This window comes from Paroedura picta, chromosome 5 (assembly GCF_049243985.1).
Source record: "Paroedura picta isolate Pp20150507F chromosome 5, Ppicta_v3.0, whole genome shotgun sequence".
In the NCBI taxonomy this organism is placed as follows: Eukaryota; Metazoa; Chordata; class Lepidosauria; order Squamata; family Gekkonidae; genus Paroedura; species Paroedura picta.
In genome coordinates this window covers 95,488,289-95,514,795 of record NC_135373.1, presented here as the reverse complement: position 1 = coordinate 95,514,795, position 26,507 = coordinate 95,488,289, and the positions used below count along the sequence as shown (strand labels likewise).

Sequence of the window (26,507 nt, the reverse complement as noted above, 5' to 3'; positions counted from 1 at the left end):
GTGCAATTTGTGCCATTCATCATGCAAGGCTAGCAACTGGAGGACCTAGCAAGCTAAGGAGGATGCTGCAGAAAGCATTTTGAAGTTTCCCATGGGAGTAACGTATATCTGTGTCCTAGCAAAAAGCAGAACCACGTGGGAGGAATTACCTCCCATATCTAATCTCTTTGTTTTAGTGATTGCTAAAGAGTTATTTGGAACAGCAGTAAGCAAAAAATATTGCAGGTCTGCCAACTGTGCTGTAAACAAGAAGACTCAAATAGGAGTGCTTCAGGAAGAATAGGGATAAAAGAATAACAATTATAAAGAAGACTGAATTAGAATGGGCATGGCTATTAAATATATGCAATGAAGGAGTTCTGCTTTGTCTTTAAAGCCAAAATCCTATAGAAATTCACTAGGGAATAAATATCACTGAACTGTAGTGGGGGGGGGTGAGTTGGGTTACTGATTTTCTGCCATGTTGGTAATGTTTTATGTCTTTTAATGGGGCTTTAATGGGGATTTTAAGACACTGTAACCTGCCACAAGCCGTAAGGGAGTGGTGGGAAATAAATCTAACAACAACAACAACAACAACTCCTCAACAGGAATGACCTGAATAAATATGCGTAAAAGCAGGGAGCATGATTAAATCCACACAAACATTTTTGAATAATGCATTCAGTTCTTCAACTGCAGTGTAATGTACATGTCTTTATTAAGGATCTGCTTCTACTGAGAGGTCATTTCCCCAGCACCCATATCTTATTAGTGCTGCTGACAACTAGTAAGCCCCTGATCTTTAAAGTCAATACTATTGAAACAACTTATACATTGTTTAGTTGATTAATTGGCTTAGATATCAATCAGTGTTTAAAACTGACTAAAAAGGTTTTGTGGGACAAAGGTATTTTAAAAAATTAAATTACTTTCAAACAAGCACTTGTTTATAACAGTATTTTTATTTATTTATTTTCGCATTTTATACTGCAGCTCTCAATTTGACTCGCAGAGGTTTTCAGTAAAACAATAACAACCAGTACAACCCCTAAAACCTCCTTAAACAAATAAACATTAAACGTTAGAAACATTAAAAAGATGGCAATACAAAGAGTTCTAACACCCGCCCCCTGTCCAACTAACGGTCAGAAGCTCTCTCATTGGATGATGAGGCAATGAAGCAATGAGACAATGAAGCAATGAAGAGGCATCTTCTCCAATGTGAGAAGGGGGATACCTCTTCTAAAAGATGCCTGCTGTGATACATCACATAGTAAACTGAACTTATTTTGGTCAGAGCAAAAAATGTTGATTAAATTAAACTTAGACTTAACAATGTGATACTAAGGAGAGTTATGTTATTCTTAGCCCATTCAGTGGACTTAGAAGGATGTAACTCTGTTTAGGACAGTACTATAAGACTGCAGTACCATGTACTCCTACTTGGGAGTAGGCCCCATTGAGCACTGAGATTTACTTCTGTTCCTCTAGCAACATATGTGAGATTCAGCTGTTCACATGCCATTGCCAAGATTCCTTAAGTCATGGCTTCTCTGTTGATGAATCCAGTCTTGCCCTCAGAGTGATGGTGCTCAACTGGTTCTCCATAGGCTGTGCATGTAGGTCTTTACTGGGTATCAAGTAAAGAGGCCTAGACTAGAGCAATGTTTAGCTGCACCCTTAGGCAGCTTAATTTCCTGTACTGGCTAATGGAAAATGAGGACAGATGGCACAGTGCTAGATCCTTCACCTGTTTGTTTTTTTTAAGCTATGCAAGACATGTAAGGAAGGGAAGAAGCTGGAATGATGATGTGGTGCACTGTTGACTTCCAATATCCTTCTCACTTATTCTCCTCTTCTCAGTCCCTCAGTGAGGGACCCCGTCACAGGGGCTTGCTCACAAGAACCCCTCACAGGGCCTTGCGCTCTGCAGGTACAAACTTGTTGGTCATTCCCAGCCCCAGAAATGCTCGCCTGGCCTCAACCAGGGCCAGGACCTTTTTGGTCCTGGCCCCCACCTGGTAGAATGAGCTCCCAGAAGAGCTGCAGGCACTGCAAGAGCTGGCAGCGTTTTGCAGGGCCGGTAAGATGGAGCTCTTCCACCAGGCTTACGGTTAAGGTCAGTGAGAAGATCTACCAACGTATTTGAACCAACAATGGTTTGATGCCCTGTGGGCAGTCAGGCTGTTGTGGGGGGAAGTTGAATTACCGCCATGTATCAAATATTATTGTATATTGTTTTAATTGGATTTTTACTGGGGCTTAATTGTATTTGAGGATACAATAACCACTACAAGCCGCTTGTTGGGAGTGGCAGGAAATAAATTTAAAAAATAATTAAATAAATAAAAATGAATAAATGTGTGTCAGGTAGGTGGAATACCAGTCTGTGCAACACCTGCACAGATGGAATGTAATAGACACCATGCAACCAGTTTTTTCCTTCTAAAAGGAAAATGACATGCATGTGACTGGGTTTTCACCTTTTCTTTCCCACTTTTCCTTTAAATCTATTTGATTTATTGTGATCACAAAATGCATAAAGATGCCTTCCTTACTGAATATGCAGTCCAAACTATATCATCATCAATGGCACAGTGTCATTAGTTTTTCATTGGGCTTATACTTGCATTAAAAAAAAAACTTTTGCACCTGGCAATTGTCAACATAGACTGTTTATTCAAATTATTTATTTGGAAATGTTTTGTTTGGCTAACCAAATTAAAACATCAGCAAAACTAATTACAACAGATCAATCTGTAACAGAAATCTTGCAGAGCTTGACATATTAACAGCACTAGAGCAAAACGGGAGACATCAAAGCATCTAAACAACAACAAAGAAACTCAACAGGCACATGTTGTAGATGCAGTTAAGACTCAGCTATTATTCAATAAATTTCAGGCAGTGTGAGAAACGACAGACCAGACCAGCCTTTCTCAACTTTCTTTACCATTGAGAAACCCTGAAACATTCCTCAGGTTTTGAGAAACCCCAGAAGTTGTGTGATTGTGCAGAATATGGCTGGGAATCATAACTGTGTACATGCCCAACCAGGGCCCCTCCCCTTCCTACTCCTTCCAGGCCCACCATTGGCCATATATAGTCATCTCATCAGAAAAATGTTTAACAATTTTTTAAAAATACATACAAAATTAATTAACTCCCACCCATTCTGGAATCCTTTCAAGGGCCTCTAGGAACCCCAGGGTTTCATGAAACCCTGATCAAGTCTGAGGAGATCTTAATGACCATTTAGGGCTTTATAGGCTAGTCCCAGCACTCTGAACTGCACCTGGAAACTAGAAGACAACCGAGTTCTTGTAATATAGGAAAGATTTACTTCTTATATAGTGCAGGTCTAAGGCCTCGGAAGATGGAATCACTGCTCACTCTCCTTCACCAGCCTTGGTGTTGGTGGTGAAAGGAAGGAGCAGGTTGGGTGAGGAGGGAGCATTGCAAAATGAATTGTGAGAAAGGGAGAAAAATTATTCTTTTTCTGTGTTCTCCATCCTGTGTATTTGTAAACCTCTATCATGTCACCCCTCAATCAATAAAAAGCCCAAACTCTTTAACCTTTCCATCCCCTTAATCATTTTAGTTGCCCTTATTTTTGAGGGATAGCCACCATGCAGTCAGTTCACAAGTTTTCAACCCATCTATCTACATGTCTGAGACTGAATCACTAATTGCTAAGAGTCCTTTACACCCCACCCCCTCACTGCCGAGGGATGGTTCCTTGGTATGACAGGATACCTGTTGACAAAGCATAGGAGTCCCTTCTGAGTTAACATTCCCCCTTTCTTCTGCATGCTGTCCTGTTTCCACTTGAACTCCTGTAGGAGAGGGAAGACTTCTACTGTTTCTTCACTCATCTCAGAACAACAGAATCTATAGGATTTTATAGGCTACAGGAAGGGACAGTCTCAGTTGGAAAGAAGGAACTGCCAGAGGAGAACCTGTTGCCTTCTGGGCTGGGCTTTTGACACCTGGTCTCCTCCAGCCCTAGAAGCTTATAGGGAAACAGAAGGAAGTAAGGAAGGGATGCCCTACCCCATCAGGACAGAGATTTTACCACCTTTTCCTCCCCTTTGGATTCATTTGTTGCTGACCGGTAGACTTTTTGCATTTATGGCCTCATCTTCTAAGCCCCTTTGAGTCCACATTTAGTGGGGAAAAAGCAGGATAAAAGTATCCATATAAACAGACACGTGAATCTCTGCGGTCAGTTAAGATTATTTATTTAAAACAGGCTTTCTCATCCAGGGGTTCGTGAAAATTTGGTGTTTTGCAATGGCCCCAGAAGGAGTTTGTTAATTGGGTGAGACTTAATTATTTATATATTTAAAATATTTTAATTATTAAATATTATGACTATATAAGGTCATGTTGACCTGCTCCTTCCCCAATGAGCCTAGAGGTATTGGGATGGGGAGGGGCCCCAGCCATACAAATCCTTGCTGGTCAAGGTTTACTGCCAGTGAAAGCGACTAGAGTCCAGATTACTCTCATTTTAACTTAACAGGGGGAGATGGATCAGTATAGGCCTGCCCTGGCCATGTTTCTGCAAGCTCCAAATGCAGGCTCCCTTTGCTGAAGAAGAGCAAACTGGTAGACAACCTAGAGTGCAGGTATGGTTCTCTTCACAAGTTACCTGAAAATATTTCTGTACTGTCACTTCCTGTTCTGTGGGAGTAACTTGGTGATGTCACATCTGGTGGGAGTGTCTGAGTGATGTCACTTCTGGTCATGTGTGTCTTCTGGAGCTGTGGCAGGAAGGTGTGGCCTGCTGACATCACTTCCAGGGTTTCTCAATGCCTGAAGAATGTTTCAGGGATTTCTCAATGGTAAAAGGGTTGAGAAAGGCTGATTTGAAGAAATGGTCTGGAGGGGCATATTGTTACCAATTGATGGACTATCTTAAAGCCCCAGCAATAGAATCATATAATTCTATGAGTTCTATAATTTTAATAAATTCTTCTGCCATAGGATCTTTTTGCTCTCATTAATGCAGTTTGAGTATCTCTTTCACACTGTGATATCCCTGGTTTTCAGTTCCTCTGCTCCAGATCAATTGTGTCCAACACTGAGAAGGTGCCCAGGAATAAAGCAAACTGGATTTAATGAGGATAGGGTGATGACTGTTAAAATCTTTTAAAAATATGTGCTCGCTCTGTTGAAAAGTTTGCTTATGCCACCTGGTAAAATATATTTGAATTCACAAAGCATTTCTCAGACTCTGATCTCTTTTCTCCTAACGGGGCCATTGCTTGTTTCTAGTTCCTGAAGTATAACCATGAAGAATTTCTTTTTAAAAATACATGTGCCTCATGGAAGAAATTGCTGGTAAAGTAGAACTTTCAATTAGTGAAAGCACTTTAACAATCCTGAGTCAGCTCTGGGTTGGGAAATTCCTGGAGATCTGGGGTTTGAGCCTGAGGCAGGCACAGGGTAGAGAAGGGACCAAAGTGGAGTATAATGCCATAAAGCCCACATTCCAATTGGGTTACCTGATCTGGGTCATCTGGAGGTCATCTTGAATTCAGGCCCACCTGGATCTTTGTAATCCTAATACTGACCAACCCATCATGTTCCCATAACTATTTCATTGCATATGTTTACACAAAAGGTACAACTTAAGAGTTTCTATTCAAAGTATTGCTCCAAATTATTACAATTTCATTACTTTTTGATATATGCCAATATATACCCATTGACTGAGGGAAATGACTGCCAAATGCAAGAGTTATTTGGATGTATGTACGGTAGCCTTCTTTTCCCACTGATTATACACCTGTTAGTTTTATGCCAACCTTCCCTTAATAAGCTTAGCTGCGTGTACATAAGTCTCCCCTCCTCCCTTTTATCCATGCAAGAACCAAGGGATGGTAGTCACTGAGCTTCATGGCATCTGAACATGGGTTTTGCCAGTCTAAGTCCAATATTTTGACCATTACACTATATTTGTAAGTATACAATGGATTGTAGCAATGTTATATTTCTCCTGTTCAAAAATGTAATCATGCATGGTTGAACGGCTTCAGTTAATTCCTATTCTCCTTTCGCCTATCTAAAAAAAAATTGGAACACTATTCAGTTGAAATTGACAGTATATAAAACAGAGTTGCAAACCCCTGGAAATCTAATGAAATTACAACTGAGCTACAGACTACAGATTGCAATTCCCTTGGAGCCAATGGCATCTTCAAAGGGCAAGCTCTATGGTATACTACTGATTCTATGTGAAACTTCTTCCTCCACAGGCTCTTTCCCCATCTCTCCACAAATCTCCCTAGCTGGAGTTAGCATCCTTAAAAGCAGCATAGGAAATGGATGCCTGTTGTTCCCTTTAATAGTTTTCGCCTTGGAATTGCTTTTTGGGGACAGTGAACAACTACTGCTTATGAAAGCTGAAAGAGACAGATACGTGTGTGTGCTGATGTACTTAGCAGGAGTTGTTTGAAGGGCAGTTTCAGTGGTCAGTTCTCCCACTTCCATTCATATAGCTGTTACTATTTTTTCTCCCTGAACCGGAGAATGCTGTACACTAGGGGCTTGAGGAACACATTCATCTCTATGCTGAACTGATTTCCTGTCATCATGTAGTACTAGATCTCTTCATTCATCAATATTTTTCACCCCTTCTGGTCAAACAGTAGAAGTCTGATCTTTTACATGATTACTCCAAAGTGATTTCTTCTGTGTATCAGGGATCCTATTTCCAAAGCAAAGCACACCAGATTGTTCCCTAGGAGAAGGCAGGTGCATCATAATAAGGGCTTTATAAAACATTAATACTGTGAAAGAAGGCAGACAGGAAGCTTCACCCGTCTCTGATAACAGTAGCTCAGGGTTTCTCAATGAGAATGATTGACAGTAGTAGGACAGTATCGAAAGTGTAGACTGACAGAATGCAATACTTCCTCATAAAAAAGAAGCAATCTTCACTTATGGAATTCATTGCCACAAGATAGGTTGACGACAATCAGTTTTCTGTACAAGAAATTGAGGGATGATACATCTTTATTGAGGGATGATTCATTAGCTATGACAAGAAGAATCTCCAGAGGCACTATTGCTCTCTGATGTATAGGGACACCCAATACAGAAGTCCATTTCCTTCATAACCTACTGGTGAACTTCTAGGCCTGTAGCTGCATGTAGTTTGAGAACAAATGTTCAACTAAATGGATCTGGGTAACATCCAATAGAGCCATCCTTGTGTACTGATATTCCTTACACAGGACAGGCAAAAACTCCGCCCTTTATTAGCAGATACACTCATTCCAAACTCTTCCATCTTCACTGCTGCCAGCACATACTCAATTGCTACAGAAGTATTGAAATTGAGACAAATATAGGAGAAAATGACAGAATGAGCCAGGATTTTGTCAGTGCAGTGATATATCATTTTAAACTCATGGATGAAATACTGGAAGAATGTTATGTAGGATTTGACTATTTCCATAAATATGACAGATAGAAATCTTAATGTTGTTGCAGTTGAATGAAGGGCAGTCATGCCAAAGTGAAGGGAACGAAAGCCTTGCTTCTACTCCAACTGAAACAAAAATTAGCTTTATTTACTTTATTTATTTATTCTTGGACTTATATCCTGCCTCTCACAACTTTTGTCACCTCAAGGCAGCTAACATTTCAAACCACAACAATTGCCCCATAAAACCCCCGTTAAAATGGTAACAGTACATATAACAACCCACAAGATGGCGGAAACAACTATCACAACTCAATCTACAGAGTCCAGCCAAAGAATTCAGCACTAGTTGTTATTGTATTTTGACTTGGGTCAGGATTATTAGCTGAAAATGATATACCTATGTCCACTGATGTCCTTTTAAAGTGATAAATCATTAAATAATCCACTCACATTGATGCTACTTCCCAGTTATTTTGTAAGGTTCTGCTGTATTATGACAATGGCTGCTGTCAGTTCAACTTTATCTGCTTTGAGCAGCAAGCTCCCCTTCATGGACAGGGCTATGCTGAAAAATGGACAAGGGTACCTCGGAGGCATGCCACAGGGCAAGGCTTTCATCATACGGAAGGGGCACCGATCTCTAGAGAGGCAGGACCAAGGTTATCAACAAGAAAAATAACATGGCTCTGGCTTGTATCCTGCTTTTAATAGAGGCCTCATCTGCAGAAATCAATTAATACACAGTTAATTTCATAAGAGCCTCTTGTGGCGCAGAGTGATAAGGCAGCGATATGCTGTCTGAAGCTGTCTGCCCATGAGGCTGGGAGTTCGATCCCAGCAGCCGGCTCAAGGTTGACTCAGCCTTCCATCCTTCCGAGGTCGGTAAAATGAGTACCCAGCTTGCTGGGGGGTAAATGGTAATGACTGGGGAAGGCACTGGCAAACCACCCCGTATTGAGTCTGCCATGAAAACGCTAGAGGGCGTCACCCCAAGGGTCAGACATGACCCGGTGCTTGCACAGGGGATACCTTTACCTTTACCTTTAATTTCATAGCAACGAGCTAAATATTACCATAAGCTAATTTTTTAGTGCAGACTGTGTGTGTGTGTGTGTGTGGGGGGGTCCGACCTTACTCTTGGTACCACCTCAGCTCTGAATGTTTAAGATTATGCTGAAATGTTGCAACATCAGGCACACTGATGTGCAAAATGAATCCTCTAAATAAACCTATCCGCAAGAGACTTATATATTTATTCATTCTCATGTATTTGCATATATACACACAAAGAGAGAGAGAGAGAGTAGTTGGCCAGAATCTGGGAAATTCCTAATAATGTAGCCTCAACTACTAAAATAATATATTCTTGTTTTGTTTACTGAATTTAATAATTCCATAAATATTTTTGACAAACAAAAATCACTGGAGTCACAGAGCTTGTGGCGCATGCTATTGGTTTGAAAAAGTGGCCTTTACTCTAGACCCTAACTGGTTTAGTGGAAACGTGATTTAGTGGAATGCCAAACATGCAAACATTTCCTTTTCTCCCCATATCATCTCCAAAAGGCCTGCAAAGTACTGGCAAAGGTCTTAAGTCCTGGTCTGAGTACATGAGGTGCTGTACACACCAATATTTAGTAACAGATATACTCAACACCATGCCAGCATGACTTGGAGACATTCTACTTGTATCAAATAATGCTCTCCATTGTACAGGCAGTTATATTTCTTGTGTTCTCTATGTCAAAGCATATGAGTCTGAAATCTTCCTGTGTGTAGTACCAACTCCATCCAAAAGAGAAACAGGTTTCCGTTTCGAAAAACATCCAAAATGCTGTCACTTTTAAGTGTAAAAATGATTGGGTATGAAAGATGACTCTGCCTGGAATGATCCAAATGAGGGTCACGGCCCTTGGGATTTGCAAGTAAGCAAGTTCCAGATAATCAGCAAGTCAGCTTCTCCAAAGGCAGCTGATTCATATTCTTCATCCATTCTCCTTTGTATACTATCAGGATGGTGCACACAAATTACATGTTCATTCCTGAAGAAGTTGTATAATCAGGTATATTAATACATTTGTTGTGGCAGTAGCAAAGGACAAAAATGCAGAAGATGAACACATCTTTTAAATTTCAGGGAATATTCTTGTATTTAAACAAACCTCAGTGGTTTAAATGTTTAAACCTTCAAAGCACATTCACTTCAAGTGGATCTTGCAGCATGAATATACAGCTTTTGGAGGAGTTTTACCAAGGGGCAGGAGGGACATCTGGGGGCACCTGACAAATTGTACTTATGTTAAAAGTAAAAAATATATATTACAATACTATTTTTGCATTCTATGCGTTCTATGAAAATCTTTGTTGCTCCATATAGACCAAATTTTAATCAAGAACCTCCCCCCCCCCGTCAATGGTATCCCACTTTACCAAGATCTGGTCACCTTATCTTTGAGAGATGTAAAGTTAGGATTGCCAGGTACCCTGGAAAAAAAATGTCCTGTCCCTTTAACAATAGCTCACCAGGGTATTGTTCACCTGCTGATATATGTACCACCATGCGATAAAAAGCTTCAACTGCTTAATTCTACACATCAAGCCCCTATTAAAGGGACATGACATTTATCGCCAAGCTTCTTGGTAACCCATCAAATGTTCAGAAAAAGCTTGTTTTAATTCTGGCTCTTTTTTATACCATTTAAAGGAGCAATGAATGAAGCAGGGCCACAAGCATTCTAAGTGTGAATGTCTCTGATAATGAATGAGGGGAGGGAGAGAAAAGAAACCAAGTATATATTACTAGTCAAACCTGCTGAAAATCTGTAAAAGCAAAAATGAAGCTGGACTAGTGTTGCCCACCAGGTAGGACCCAGAAATCTCCTGGAATGACAACTGATCTCCACACAACAGAGACCAGCATCCCAGGAGAAAATGGCAGCTTTGGAGGGCGGGCTCTATACCATTATTGTCTACTTAGGTGAGGGTTGCCAGCACTGTCTGGGCACTAATGAATGGGTGGGCGGGTGGGTGGGTGGGGAATAGGGTTACAAGCTCCAGGTTGGGAAACTCCTGGAGATTTGGGGGTGGTGCCTGGGGAGGACACTGGGGTACAATTCCAATGTTCATCATCCAAAGCATCTGTTTTGTACATGGAAAATGATTCCTGTAATTAGGAGACAAACTATAATTATGGAAGATCCTCACGCCAAACCTGGAAGCTGGCAGCCCTAACTAAAGTTTACGCTCCCCCCAACCCTGCTTCCCCAATTACTCCCCACTCCTCAGACTTCACCCACCAAAATCTCCAGAATTTCCCCAGCCTGGAGCTGAAAGTGATAAACTGGACAGTGAACTCATAATAACAATCTTATTTTCGTAATATTAACTTGCCACAACAAGTTAATGGTCTATAGACAATCTTGGAAGCCCAGTAGGGTCAGTAATTGGATGGGAAAATACCAAGGAAGACTCTGCAGAAGACGACAAAGGCAAACCACTTCTGCTTCTCACTTGCCATGAAAGCCCCTTGCTGGTCATTCCACAGATTGTGGAGAGCCACATTCATGATTATTATCTAGTCTCTACTCCCCCTATTCACTTCACTTTAAGCTTTACAAAATGACATCAGCTCCAATAAGCACTTATGATGGAAAGCAATTATGTAGGAGGACATAGCTAATGTGGAAAGGCAAAGCTGCAAAACCAGACAAAGATGGAGGGTGCCTAGTTCTTGTCCCTGATGGCAGCAACCCCTACAGGCAAATCTTCCATTTCCCTACTAAATTGTCATTGGAACAGGGCTGTACTGGTACTGACACTTTACTAGCAACTTGGCAAGGCAAAAATGCAAAGTTTAGGCTGGCATGCAGGGCTTTGTTGGGAGACAGGTTTGGATTTAATGCAAACTGTGATTTGGTGCTAACATCTGAACCAAGGTTCCGTCTTAAGTCTCACATTACTGTGCTGATGATGCCAAGAAACACCAATGTAAGGAACAGCAAAACCTGAGAAAGAAGATTTCATAAGGAAATACTAATGTAATTTATATAATAAAATCCAGGCAGGCTCCAATTCAAAGGTGTTTGTTCTACAGTGGGTTTTATTTCTGCTGTTATATGACTTGTGGTGTTCATCCTTCAGCCAGTTGATTATTATGGGGTTAAACCTTCAAATGTAAGCATACTGTACTTGGAGATATGTTTGACGTTGGCTTCTACAACGTCAGGTTATTGGGCCATCCAGTTCAGTATTATCTGGTCTGACACGTAACAGCTTTCCAGGTTTTCAGGCAAAGAAATGTCTTCCTGAATCCCTTTTCAGTGGGGATGGCAGGGGCAGGACCTTGGATCTTCTGCATGCAAGGAATGAGCTCTACCACTGAGCTCTCCCCATTTATTAAGCACTACTGAAACTGATGGATTGGCTTTCAAGCAAAATAGTTTCAGTATGGTTAACGTAGAATTGCAGCCTTGGCCACAGTTTTGTGCCCGATCAAAAAGTCAACTGTACAGAAGAAAAATTATCAACTTGTCGAAATTAGCCCCTGAAAGACATTTAAAAAATCCTAAACCTGTCTGCACTATTTGCAGCTTCTGCTGATAGAACAAAAACAAAAATCTGGAATAGCTTAATAAATACCAGCTTAACTTTTAAACAATGCCCTTCTGTGACCATCCAGGCATACAAGAACTGTATTAGAGAGAGACACACACAGGACAATGACTTCATCAGACGTATAGGTGCTTTTGGCTCACTAAAGGAAGAACAGATGGTTAGGTTTGTGACTTTTTGTTTTGGGTCCTTTCTGCAATTGTTCTTCTGTGCTGTCTTCAGACCCCGCAAAGGAATTAACACGACATCATGCTGCAGGACAAGGAAGTATCTTGTGCGCTGCCAGAGCCCAAACCTACAGAGGTCCTTCTGAACTGTCAATTAAAAGCTCCAACAGTCATGAATATTTAAACAATGCTATTAGAGTAACACTCACAGTTTTCGTTTATATTTAATGCAAACCAATCGTGCAGTAAGATCTGCTGCAGGCTTAGTATCAGCAGCGGTATGTTGGCACCTGCCCGGGCCCGCAAACTGGCAGGGAGTCTAGTACTGATTGAAGCCGTCAGAATTGTGGCCAGAAAGCACCACTGTTGTCTATTTGTATGCATACAGCAACATACCTGCTGCACAGTGGATGTTACTAGGTAGCTGGTATTTATTAAAGCTTCTTTTGCTCACTCTTTTAATCTGGGCCTGCTGTTGGAGAAGTAGGGTTGCCACTTCTGACTTGGGAAATTCCTGGAGGTTTATAGGAGCAGAGCCTGGGGACAGCAGAGATTTGGGAAAGGAAGGGTCTAACTGGCAGTCTTCAAACAAAGGTTGGACACACACTTTTCTTGGATGCTTTAGGATGCTTAGGGCTAATCCTGCGTTGAGCAGGGGGTTGGACTAGATGGCCTGTATGGCCCCTTCCAACTCTATGATTCTATGATTCTAATGTAAGGTGACCAGATTGTCACATTTTTGGAGGGACATCTGGGGGCACCTGGCAAATTGTACTTATGTTGAAACTAAAAATCTATATATTACAATACTATTTTTGCGTTCTATAAAACTTTTTGTTGCTCCATATAGACCAAATTTTTAATCAAGAACCTTCCCGGACAATGGTGTCCCGCTTTACCAATGTTAAAATCTGGTCACCTTCTACCCTCCAAAGTTGCCAGTTTCTCCAGGGGAACTGATCTCTGTCATCTGGAGATCAACTGCAATTCTGGAATATCTCCAGCCCCCACCTGATGGATTGGCTTCCAAGCAAAATAGTTTCAGATTAGGCCAGATCTGAATGCAGAATTGCAGCTTGGTAACCCTATGAAGAAGTCTGAGGCTCTGGGCTCTGCAGTAGGCAGTGCTAAGGGGGAGCAAAATGGCTGCCGCTGTCACTACCAGAAGAACCAGAGACCTTTTGGCCTGGGACCACAAGGTGATGGCATCAGTGAGGAAGAGGGCTGAAGAAGAAGGTCCAAAGGTACTCTTTACCTCTAGAACTGGAGGGGAGTCTTTGCCTGTGACCATGAATGGCGTCCACTGGGACTCGCTGTTACTGTGGTTCCAAAGAGCTCACAAAAGCCTGCAGTCTGATGAGCTACAAGATTAATCTTACTGGCATCAGTGGAGATGGATGAGTCAAGGGTAGGCATGTTCAGATAGTTTGAAAAGTACCCACATCAATATTGATTTAGAAACATTTTGGATTGCTGCAGTCTGAATTGACTTTCCCCTCTAGTAATCTGCCCAAATCAGCCTTGGCTGAATCGTCAAACCCCAATTCAGCCTTGTGGAGATCAGGTATTTTAATGTGACATTTTTTCTTTTCCATCTATTTCATGGTCTGGAGGGGTGCAGGGATTTGAGATAGAGGCACCAAATTTGCAGCATAGCTGCCAGAGCTTCTCCTCAAAAGACCCTCCAAGTTTCAAACAGATTGGGACTCCCAAAGAGGATGCCCCCATCCCTCCATGATATCCGATGGGACAGACTCTCACCCTCTTTGGGAGCACCTAGATGTAGACCCTTTGGACCGATCATTCTGAAATTTGGAGGGGAGTCAGGGAAGAGCCTCCCAGAGCTACCCTGGAGGCTGTAGCTTAACCCCCCTCCAGGCCCCAGAAAAAGTGGAAAAGCCAAAATTCCCATTATAGCCAATGGCTACATTGACTTTAACGGCCACTGAAGCCAAATCGGCCGGATTGGGCCCTTAGTGATTCATGGGTCCTTTGATTTGGGGGGGGGGGCTTTCAGAAAGCATGCTTTGTGGCACAGCACAGAAAAACATTTTCGTTTATTTCTGGTATCACCTATATGTGTGTCCACCTATTCATTGCTCCAGGAAGTTAGCCATTTTTTAAAAGAAATTCCTGTCCCCCGGAGAGGGACGCATGTGCGAGGGTGGGATGAGTCAGACACCTTTAGAGCATTGAGCCTCCATACCTTCTCTCTGCCGGTTGCCTGCTGATTGCTCTCCCTTAGCTAGTGCTAAATAGGTTGGGGAATCCACTTTATGCAATTCCCCAACTCGTGCTTTTAAATGGAGGATGTAGCCATCTGGTTACTGCCCAGACACTAGATGTGGGTGACGTCATGTGGAGTGGCCGGAATATAACACTTACATTAGGTAAGCATTTCACTATATTTATTGCATGCACAAAAGCCCCCAGTTTCTGACAGAATTCAACTTATGTCCTAATCAGAAAATCAGCATTAGCCCTAAATCAGCTCCATCCTAACCAATGATATGAGTGGCATATCATGAGTGGCAATGATATGAGTGGCAAACAAATGGCACTGAAGCAGCACTTATTTTGGTGGGAGTGAAGCATGCTTTCTGTGAAGAATAAACAAGGCATTTAAGGAAACTGTCCTCTTCCTTTTATTGCATACTAGTGACATCCCTTTTGAACTCTGGTGACATCCCTTTTGAACTCACCTTGCAGTCCCTTGGTCGGGTTAAGACCCTTGGACTGCAAGGTGAACAAACCGGTCAGTCCTAGAGGAGATCAGCCCTGACTGCTCCGTAGAAGGCCAGATCCTGAAGATGAAACTCAAATACTTTGTCCACCTCATGAGAAGGAAGGACTCCCTGGAGAAGAGCCTAATGCTGGAAGCGATTGAGGGCAAAAGAAGAAGGGGACGACAGAGAATGAGGTGGCTGGATGGAGTCACTGAAGCAGTAGGTGCAAACTTAAATGGACTCCGGGGAATGGTAGAGGACAGGAAGGCCTGGAGGATCATTATCCATGGGGTCGTGATGATGGGTCAGACACGACTTTGCACTTAACAACATCCTTGTCATCTAGTTGGAAATGGATTGGAGGGAAGGTCACGACCCTGTAGGACACACAAGCCAAGCACACTGCAGCTCCCTATGGAACCCCTGTGGCAGGTGGAGGGAAAAGGGAATGACTTCCTTACTGTCTTCTAGAAAGCAGCTAAGGTTGCCAGATCCTCCCAGTCTACCAGCAGGGGATGGCAGGATAAGGTTGTCACCTCCAGAATGGGAAACTCCTGTCAATTTTGGATGCAGCCTGGGGAGAGACCTCAGTAGGATACAATGCCAGAGTCCATTCTCCAGGTAAACTGATCTCTGTAGTCTGGAGATGAGCTGTAATTCCAGGGGAACCTCAGATCCCAGCTGGAGGCTGGCATCCCTAAAAGCATCCCATTTTCTTTGTTCCAAAGGGGCAGCTTATCTCCTCCCCAGTTCATCATGGGCAAAAACTGCTCCAGATTCTACTTCTGGGTCCTCTCAGAAGGAGAGGCCTTTCCCAACACCTCTCACCTGAGTTATTTTAATTAGAGGTGTCAGAGTGAAACATACTTCATGCAAAGCATAATCAGTGAACCAGACTTCCTCCTTGTGTGAAACCATGGTTTACATAGACATCTTCACCAGCACTGTTGTAGCCTGCTCTGTATGGTACGACTGGAAGTGGGTCTTTATTTTATTCATGTTATATTTATACTTTGCCTTTCTCACTTGGACTTGGCAGATAAAAGAGCGAGTCAATACAAATGAGAGATGGGACATTCAATACACAATGCAAAAGGATTAGGGCTGGAGAACCAACCAGAACCCTAAAAACAGAACAGAACCAACCAATAGATTGATGAAGTGAATTTTGACTCTCAAAGGCTAATGCTGCAATAATTGTTTTTTCAGTCTTTAAGGTGCTACTGGACTTACATTTTATTTGGCTGCTACAGACTAATGCAGCTACACATATGGAAAAGGATATATCCAAGTCTATAATTCGGCATCTATAATTAAATTGTTTAACATTGTTTAGTAAGTGTGGAATGCCCTGAATAGTCTTGTGGAAGCATTTTCCTTGTTTATAGTTTCTTTTTCTCAAAGGTTATAGACAATAATAGCCTATGTGGATGTAATTTTATACACAGAGCTCTCAACAAAAGTCACTCAGTATGTACTGTGCCTAAAGAGAGGTGTGAACTGGGTCTGAAAAATGCACTGTCATCACTTCCTGGCACTGGGAGATGACAGTTTGATGGGGTGTCTTGAGACTCCTCTGGGTTTGAGTAACACACTGTAAAGTTTAGCGATACAGTGCAGTTGCACCAGTGATGTAGCAATGCAAACAAAGCACTAATCTTCAGGGCATGGTATGTGAACAAGAAGCAGCTTTTGTGCACACTGGAAAGAATTCTACATTGATGATGCTGTGAGTCACCCAAGGACTTTAGGACTGAGTACTAAGGAGCATTTTATGCAGTAAACAACATACTGAGAGTACCAATCAAACTCCTCACTGTGCAATGAGACATCTACTAAAGAACTACATCATAGAGAAGCTTCCTTCTCCACCAGTAAAAATATACTAGTAGCTCAGCAAGGTAAGTAACCTCACTAACAAGGATCCTACTAATCCAACACTGCAAATGACAGTGATTTCTAGAGCTGCAGTCTAGAGAACATAATGACCTGCATGAAGCTTTTTGCTATATGATGTAAACTGGCTCACTGGCAGAATCCTTTTGAATGGTGACTGTAATCCTCCTGCCGTGCACTGGCTCTTTGCTTAAGCACATGGTGCATGCATCGATCTGTAATGTTTGTCTGTGTCACCATGTGGGAAGGCTGGCATCAATGGCTTTTTGTCCTTCCTAGTTCTATGTTTCCGCAACACTTTTCATGCTACTTGCACTGAATCAGTAAGTGCTGGGAACAGGAATGAATACTTCCTTAACTCTCCAGCACAGTCTCTTGCTTGTAGCTGGCTGTTTTGAAGAAGCATGTGCATACCCCACCTCACTGCACTTTCTACCCACCTGAATGCATTACCATCTTCTACTGTCAGCCAGCATTTCCATTATATCCAAGATATCAGTTATTACAATATAGTTGAGGACGATGCAGTGCAGTGACTACTTCATCTTTGCAATCATTGTTATCTCACCATATTAAAACCTTTTGCATAATAGGAATCTTATATTTAGATGGTATGCTCTTGCAAGGAGAAACAGTTAAAAAAAACCCAACATCTTGAGAAAACAAGGTTATTCTGCAAGTTAGCTTCATCGCTGATCAAATCTCAAACTCAAGGTTTATTTTTTAGTTCAGTTCACACGTTGGTGAAACCCGAGAGTTCCATTGGAAGGCCTTTTGGTTCAATTGGTTTTCATGGGATGAAATGGCTTGAACCCATGTAGAAACTCTGCATCTTAATGTTCTGGAAATCACAATTCACTATATGTATTATTTATATATTTAAAACGAGCTTATATGATAGTACCTTTCTAGTCTACATCCAGAAGCAAAAAATGGAAATGAAGTACAGCCAACAACAATACACACAACTTCTTGGTCCTGATTCTGGGAGAAGAAGAGCAGCAATAGGCACTAGGAAAGAGTTGAGAAGATGATGTATTCACAGCAGTGTTACTGGAGCGATAAGCAGTGTCAGAGCAGGCAGCACTGATTACCTGTTAGGCAGTGCATCACACAGCATGACCCCAGATGCACCAGCAGCTTCCGGGGGTGGTGAAAGAACTGGCCCTTATGGGGAAGCCTGTTTCTGCAGGTAGATTAACTTCTCTGAATTTAAGCAAATACTGGAGCTGCACAGGTTTCTGGTCAAATGCACCTCAGTGGTGGCCATTACACCTGTACACTGAAGTAAAGCTGAAGCGTCTTTTGTGGATCTTAATTATTTAGGATATAAAATGAGGATATACTGAAAATCCTTAAGCCATCCATTTTAAAGATTCAATATCATGACATCATTGTGCAAAAAAAAAAAACCCCACAGATTGTGCAGTATGAGCTAACGCTAACTGGCATTCAGTTGAAATATTCTTTCCCTACAATTAGGCGGGGCTGTAACTGTTCTATCTGATTAAATATCAAAGAACAGTTTGCAAAAAAAGTTACCCGAAGAGGACAAAGTGATGCCAAAACAATGCTATTTTGTGACGTGACATCTGTAGTACCGCCTTTCCTTAAGGAGTTGGTAAAGCACACAGGCAGATTTTAAACGGATGAAATGATATAAGACCTCCTAGGTCGAGTCGTCCCTTCTCTCCCTCCTCCCAACAATGCCAGTTTCGCTTCAAAAACACAAAGGTGAACTCGGCTTCCCTCCCCGATTTCTCTTCTCCAGCTGTTTCCCCTCAACGGAGGGGCTGGTGGAAGCGCCACGCGTGCCCCTCTCGCTCCCCCTCGTCCGCAAAGCCCCGGAAAGCGCGATTTTTGTGCCGCAGACATGATCTCACTTCGGGGGGACTGGGGTTCGGGGCCATCGCGGGCGCCACGGCCGGGCATCGCCCTCCCCCGCTGCCTCTGTCAAGGACAAAGCGAATGCCAGGCAGGCCAGGTGGGCCACGGGAGGGGGGGGGTGGGCAGCCAGCCGCCCAACGTGCGCTTGGGGGTCCCTTCCCTGCCCGGCAGGCAGCCACTGAAGGTCAGGTGCGGAGGCTGAGCCGGGCTCAAGAGAGCGGCGAAGAAGAGAGCGCGAGGGCGAGCACTGCACCAAAGCCAAGGCAGGCGCTTGTGGTACTTACCAGCCAAACAGAAAGACCTGAAGAGATCCAGCCAGCCAGCCAGCCGCGGGTTCCTGTTGCGAAGCTCCTCCACCGCCGCCCGCAGGAACAGCTCCGCGGCCGGGAGACCGAAGGACTTCGGCCAACCCCGCAGGCGAGTCCGCCCTGGCCAGAACCGCGGGGTCGACCCACACCCCCACAAGTCCGAGGCGGACTCCGCTGTAGCTGCACTGCAGCCAAGCCAAGCTAAGCTCAGCCAAGCCCGGTCTGCCGCTGGGGCTCTCCGCGAGTCACACGCGCGCGCGCGCCCGCCCGCCAGCTCCACGCGGAGGATTTCCTGGCCCCCGCGGGCTCCGCGCGCTCCCAGCGGCCGGCCTGGTCGGGAGAGGGGGCGGCGAGGAGGAGGGGGCGAAGGACCGAGCGGCGCCGGCCTCGCCACTCCAATCAGTCACGGCTCGCAGCCAATCAGGCGGCGCCTTGGACATGCCCGGGGCAAGCGGTTTCCCTGGCCCCGGCAGGCTCCGGGAAAGGGGGGCTGGACGCCTGAAGGGCCCCGCTGCAGCCCCCAGGAGGACAGCCTCACGGGCGGAGGGCCAGGTGCGCGACCTTCTCAGCCGCCGAGGGGATCGCCCCTACCTGCTGCCAGCCCCACCTACGCGCCCATCTGTGCCTCCTTACAGGTGGCGGGTTCAAGTTGCGAGGAGGGCAACATACAAGAGGAAAAACTGAAGGCTGCCTCTCTTAACCCGACTATGTGCAAAATGTGTTCCGTTGTAAGTGTGGCCTTATGCAGGACTTTAGATGCCTGCAATGGGAATTCAGTAGTCTGCAGTGAAAAACAACAACAAACCTCAAACTGCTTCAGTCTTTCTGCTTATATGGAGGGGGGGGGGAATGCAAATAAATGTATTTATGCATTCCCTCCAGAATAGATTTCTGTAACTCGCTCTACGCCGGCCTACCCTTGTCTCTGATCCGGAAACTCCAGCTAGTGCAAAACGCAGCTGCTCGGGTCCTCACTGGCACACCTTGGAGGGCCCATATCCAGCCTGTGCTGAAGCAGCTGCATTGGTTGCCAATTGCTGCCCGGATCAGGTTCAAGGTTCTGGTTTTGACCTTTAAGGCTATACGCGGGTTGGGACCCACATACCTGAGGGACGGCCTACCGCCCTACATCCCCCGCAGGGCTTTACGCTCAGCGGGGGAGAATCTCCTGATCGTTCCTGGCCCTAGAGAAGCGCGCCTGGCCTCGACCAGGGCCAGGGCCTTTTCGGTCCTGGCCCCTACCTGGTGGAACGAGCTCCCGGGTGAGCTGCGGGCCCTGCAGGATTTACCAGCTTTCCGCAGGGCCTGCAAGACGGAGCTCTTCCGCCAGGTTTTTGGTTGAGGCCGGGGTCAGCGAATGAGTGCCAACATTCCCCCCCCCCAGACTTAGCATCTCCTCCCCACCCTCCCTGCCGCTCTGATAGCAGGGGTGGGAATAATAAGTTCCGCCATGTTGGGATTGTTTTAAAGTCTTTTAATGGGTATTTTAATGGGGATAGGACTCCTGTGACCCGCCACGAGCCTACGGGGAGTGGCGGGATATAAATCCAAATAATAATAATAATAATAATAATAATAATAATAATAATAATAATAATAATAATAATAATTTCACTTAGAAAGTCTGGATTTATTTTAAGCACTATTCTAAGTGAAAATAGAGAATGGAGGGGTAATACAAACAACAGATGTGGAAAGGCAAAGGAAATGGGACTGGAAGAGAAGAACAACCCTTTCCTGATCATGGATGAAGTGGCACAGTTCTCAAAGCCTTTAGCATTCTTTGTTGACCTGACACATGCCTTCATCAAGGATGCCTGGAAACTTGGCTCATAACTTTCATATGAAAACAATGGGAGTCTCTCAGCGACAAATAAGACATTACATTTTTAAAAACTTGGGTTGGGGTTTCCTTGACCTGATTTTCATTCCCCCCAGTTAGACAACAGCAACTAGACACTTATTTTCCAAGTGTCAGAGTGGCCAAATGAGGTCAAGACCATGATGCAGGGGCAGAAGAGGCTTTAGCCTTCACTCCATTATACTGACATAATATGGTCCCAGAGGCTATTACAGGCTCCACTGGGGGCTGTACAGGTAGTTAAAAAACATAACATCCAGCTTGGCCCTCAGGTTGCTTTCATACAAAGAAATACTAATTAGGTATATTGCTATGGAATGTCACCACTATTCCCTCAAAGCTGTTATTGTGAGGAGCTGCTCATTAACCCAGGAAGCCCTGCTCCTTAACAATCTGGAGGAGCACAGTATCTTTCACTACCATTGCCCATTTTGAGACTTCAGCAGTTATATTCTGTTCAGGATGTGAACCACTCTGCTCAGTTGGGGGGAAATTGGAGGGAACATGACTAGAATGATACACACCTATTTGCATTTTTTTATGTTGACAAAAAGTTCTCCAGGAATGGGTGTGTGTGTGTTGGACATGAGGGAATACCTCAGAAAATTCTGCAGTAAGGCATGAATGCCAGTTCTAGCTTGGGAAATTCTTGGAGAATTTGGGGATGGAACCTGGGAAGGGCAGGGTTTGGAGAGGGAAGGGATCTCAGTGGAGTACAATGGCATAGACTCCACCCTCCAAGGCAGCCATTTTCTCCAGAGAAACAGATCTCTGTATTTGGGAGATGAGTTATAATTCCAGGAGATCTTCAGTTACCACTTGGATGTTGGCAACCCTCATGGGAAGGGGAAGCAGGAAAGTTCCATTCTGCCACTGGAAATTGGAGTCTGCATCCAACCCCTATGGTGAACATTGAAAATATTTTAGATTATGTTATCAGAGAGGTATTGGCTCATATTGCTTTTATTATATGATAAAGATACGGTTTCAGCTGTCATTAATTGCCTTATCTTGAAATCTCCTTTTTGAAGATACACAAAGTGCATCATTGTCTACTGAAGACTAGTAGTGGCTCTCCAGGGTCTCAGGAAGAGGTCTTTTATGTCACTGATGACCTGGTCCTTTTATCTGGAGATGCAGGTCGTTGAACATGTGACCTTCTGCAGGCAAAGCAGTTCTACAGAAAATGCCCTCACCTCCCCCCAAAAAACCTTAGATAATTCAAGGGCTGGGCATTAAGATCTCTTTCTACCATTCAGATTTCCTGTGTGTTTGGGATTTCAGGGATCTGTCATTGGCTGGACATAGATTGTTTAGGCATGTGATCTTGTCTCCTTCACCATGCAGCTTAAATCATGCTGGATGTGAGTCTCCCATGCGCAGTTTGAACAATCCCAACAATTTAAAAATGTTCCCCTGTTGGGCATCAATCAAAGCCACAAGGTACACGATGCTGGGAATGCAAAAGGGCTTTTCTGTGTAGGGTTTTCTTATACCATATGCTGACTGACTACTATATATGCTGAATCTGCGCACTGGCAGGATTCATTCTGGATGACAGATTGCTTCAGAAGCATCTGTGTGCCCAACAAGAGTAATCACAATGGGGAATTAAACCTTTAAATGCAATGCCAGGACACTGTGAAATTCCACACAGATAAGTGCTTTTTCATGTATCCAACAGCTTTTAAATCAGTTGTACAAAGCAGAGACAGACACACACAGAGAGAGAAATATGTTTCTTGGACACTAGAATCAGCCTTTGAGAGAATCTCCAGTTGCAATCGAGAATGCATATGTATGCTTTTAGAACATGCTTCATTTAGTTGTCATATATACATTCATGTACATACACATGTACATAAATTCACCTAAAGTTGTTTAAGGGTATATAAAGATTTCTGACTGTTACTAGAAAACTAAAGCCATAGGCCTGATGGAACACTCTGCCCAATGAGATCAGGACTATGTGAGACCTCAAAGGGTTCTGCAGGGCCTGCAAGGCCTGTGGTTGAGGCCTGGAAGTAACCTCAAGAAATGCTGGTCCACACAATAAATTAAACCCTGTAAGAGCTGATCCCCCCCCCTCCCCGCAAGTTTTAATTCTCGGAAGAATTAAAAGAAGAGGCGGTGGCTTTTAAATTATTTTAAACCTTCAATTTAAATTATATTTTTCTGATTGAAATGTTTAATTTAGGGAATGTTTAATTTGTCTATTTGGGTACTATATAGGATTTGCACTAATACCTTTGCAGAATATAGCTTCGGAGCTGCTGGAATAAACTTACCACCTTTGATATGAAAGAATCTAAGAATGGCTGGAGCAGTTTTTTTTTTCGCGGAATCTGTTACCGAATGTATATGGGCATAATGGCCACCATTATATTGGAAGTTGACTCCTAAATATCTGAAACACTTGAGCTGATCAATTATGTGCCCATCAATTTACCAGCGATGTTTCTGGAACCTGTTGTTCAGTTTTGTTGTGATCTGCCCTGAGCCACCAGGGAAGGGTGGGATACAAGTTTAATGATAAATAAAAAATAAAAATTCAACTATGTGAAAAGCTAACAGAATCCAGCATCAGTCCTTTAAGAGTGTTTCATTTTCAGACTTGTCCAGGAATAAAGGGACTTGAGTTACCTGTGCTAAACTCCAGCCTTCTAGGTAGTATACCTTGATTATTTAGGGTGTTCCTTGCATACCTGTTTGGAGATGGAGATATATAAAAGTCTCAGATCTGTTGTGGTAAGCTTTCAGTGGGACAGAGACTGTATCAGACTGATGATGAACTGGGTTCTTGACCATGAAAGTTCATGCCACAAATAAATGTGTTATTCTTTAAGTTGGCAAATCTGTTTTTATGCCATTTGCTTTTACTCTGAGTTACAGTACGAAAAAAGAAAGGTTCACAATGAACAATCAACAGAAGAAAACAGGGAACCTTTCCAAGGCAATATGTCTGTAATAATGCATACAATGAATATCAATTCAATTTCTTTTACAATTCTTTTATATACCAGAAGGAACAACCATAACGGCTTCTAGATAAATTCCGTTTTCAGGGGAGTGGTCATTGACTAGCATTCCCCGCAGTACCCTGGAGAGCCTATGGCCGATTGATACTAAAATATTAAAATAGCAATATAAGGAAAGGCGATAGGATTTTGCCACCTTTGATACTACAAACTGTTTTTGGAGGATTGGAGGATTCAACCACTGATGAAGTCAATGAAAATGGAATTTATCTAGAAGCAGTTATGGTTGTTCCTTCTGGTATATAAAAGAATTGTAAAAGAAATTGAATTGATATTCATTGTATACATTATTACAAACATATTGCCTTGGAAAGGTTCCCTGTTTTCTTTTGTTGTTTATTCTGAGTTAGGCTGTGAGCTGCTTTTGTGTCTCAACTAAATATTCTTCTATATTTAGTAGAGACAGACGATTATCTGGTGAACAGATTACGAAAGGCATGCCACTCATCTGAGGAACTAATTCAGCTAGCTGGGCTTGAGATCTGAGACATTATCCTGCATTTCTTCAGCTCTTTGCCCTCTGCTGCTCCCTCTAGTCAAGTCAAGGCAACAAAGTGAAAGCAAGCTAACCAAGAAGGGGAACAGCTGTCTTTGGAGCATCTAATACAGCTGTATACATACTGGAACGAACACAGCAATCCCATGGGGATCACTGCCCATTTTTTTGCAAAACTTAAGAAAAGCAAAGAAATCTTGGGTCTTCCATTTGAAAAAAACTAAACTAAGTAGCTGCCCAAGAAACACAGAGGTAATAGCATTGCATGAAATGAAGCAGTTGAAATGAAGCCCTGTGGGACCTTCCAGTGTTCTGCCGTGGCTGCCGTGGTACATCGACTGCTCTCCCCCGGGCCTGTCCTTGAACATCGTTGACTTCCTTCTCCTCCGCCCCCCCCTTTTAGGAATGGGGGGTAGGAAGGGGGTTTTGTTATTGCGTCACCATGTTGTGATGGTTTTAAGTCTTTTAATGGGAGTATTAATGGGGTTTTAAGACACTGTATCCCGCCACAAGCCATTTGGGAGTGTTGGGAAATAAATCAAAATAAATAATAATAATAATATCTAATAGCATGTAGGCTCATAGAAAATTTATAAAAATTTGTTGTCGTGTCCTTTGGATTATTAAACATTCACACAGAACCTACTCAGTTTCCACTATGTGTCTTGCTTGCCAAGCAAAGACATCATGGGGCATGCTCAGAAAGGCATAATTCCCCCCTTCTGGTTTCCATGTAGGATTTCCAACTGGAGCAAAAATTACTACGGGCATACAGGGAAAGTTGTACTGAAAACAAAGGGAATAATCCTAAGTAGGTCTACTAGGAAGTAAATTCCATTTTATTCAGCGGGGATTGCCTCCAGGAAAGAGATTGAAGGATCCAGCCTAAACTAAAGTTGCCAACTCTGGATTAGGAAATTCTGGCAGATTTGTGAGTGGTGCTTGGGGAGAATGGAAACTCATTTGGGAAAGGATGTCTGCCCTCTGAAGCTGCCATTTTCTCTAGAGGAACTCCTCTCTGGAATACAGAATGCAGCTGAGAACTGCCAGAGAACTCCAGGCTCCATTCTGGATGCTGACAACTCTACCTGACAGTACAATCTAAACCCAGAATCCTACTCAAATCTATTCAACTGGATTTATCCACAGGGAAGTATTCTTAGAATTGCACTATAAGAGATCCAGCTTCAGCATGGCCTCATTTGTTCAGCCTTGAAGAAATAATTACCTTTCCCTTCAATATTTTCAGATGGACTATTAAAGGGTGAAAATCCATGTCCCAAGAGAAGAATCCTGAGAAAATTGCATTTGTACCAAGAAAAATCATTGAACATGCAAAAGTATCTCAGTAACCCCTGCTCTGCTAGAAAAATGCATGTGTCAATGTTGTAATTATTATCATATCACTGTAGTAGATTTTTAAAAGCAGAGTGGGGGAAAGCAAACTCAATACTGAATATCTTTGTCTAAATTGATTTGACAGATCTATGGATTAGTAATTTGGGATAGGGCTATCTTTTCAGAGTCCTAATTTTGTTCATGTAACATTGTTTCAATGTAAGAAGTAGTGTTGATATACCCAACAGTGCCCTCTAGTGGATTTGTCTATTCTAGGAAGCGATTGCTGATCACTGAAATCCAAAACCAAGAACATAATCCATGAAGCAACTTCATTAAGGACCAATCAAATGACATAGAACAATGATACAGTATCAGAAAGTCAGGATGGTTTGGGAAGCATATTTATAGTCAAAGAAGCTGTATTGTTCGGTACATTTAAGGCTCGGTACCAATCAGTTCTGAAAAGGGATTTCTAGCTTTTCTGCAAGAGAATGCATACTAATTCAGGGAGCCCAATACCACACACACCAAAAACTCTGGCAACTACATCTGAAAATATCAATAGCATTACAGGGACCACAGATTTATAGGTTTAATGTATGTAATATTTTATATATCAGCAGTTTTTTCCTCCAGTCATGCATGTGTGACAGACTGCACTTTTAAAAGCTTAGAAGTGCCGTGTAAACAAATAAAGATTGTGAAGGGTTCATTCTTCACAGAGCCAGAGAGTGGTAGTCATCTGACTGGTTAGCA

At 43.0% G+C, this 26,507-nt stretch overlaps 1 protein-coding gene across 10 annotated transcripts in view; it reads right to left on the bottom strand.

Annotated features, from left to right (window-relative positions):
- ANO4 (anoctamin 4) overlaps positions 1 to 26,507 on the bottom strand; it is a 163,266-nt gene that overhangs the window by 109,761 nt on the left and 26,998 nt on the right. Inside the window, exon 1 of one of the 10 annotated variants that reach the window (XM_077339181.1) lies at positions 18,992 to 19,362. The exons of the other annotated variants lie outside the window; for them this stretch is intronic. The gene's annotated coding sequence lies outside the window, so the exon portion shown is untranslated. Of the gene's footprint in view, positions 1 to 18,991; positions 19,363 to 26,507 lie in introns of those variants that run through there. 10 annotated transcript variants of the gene reach the window in all.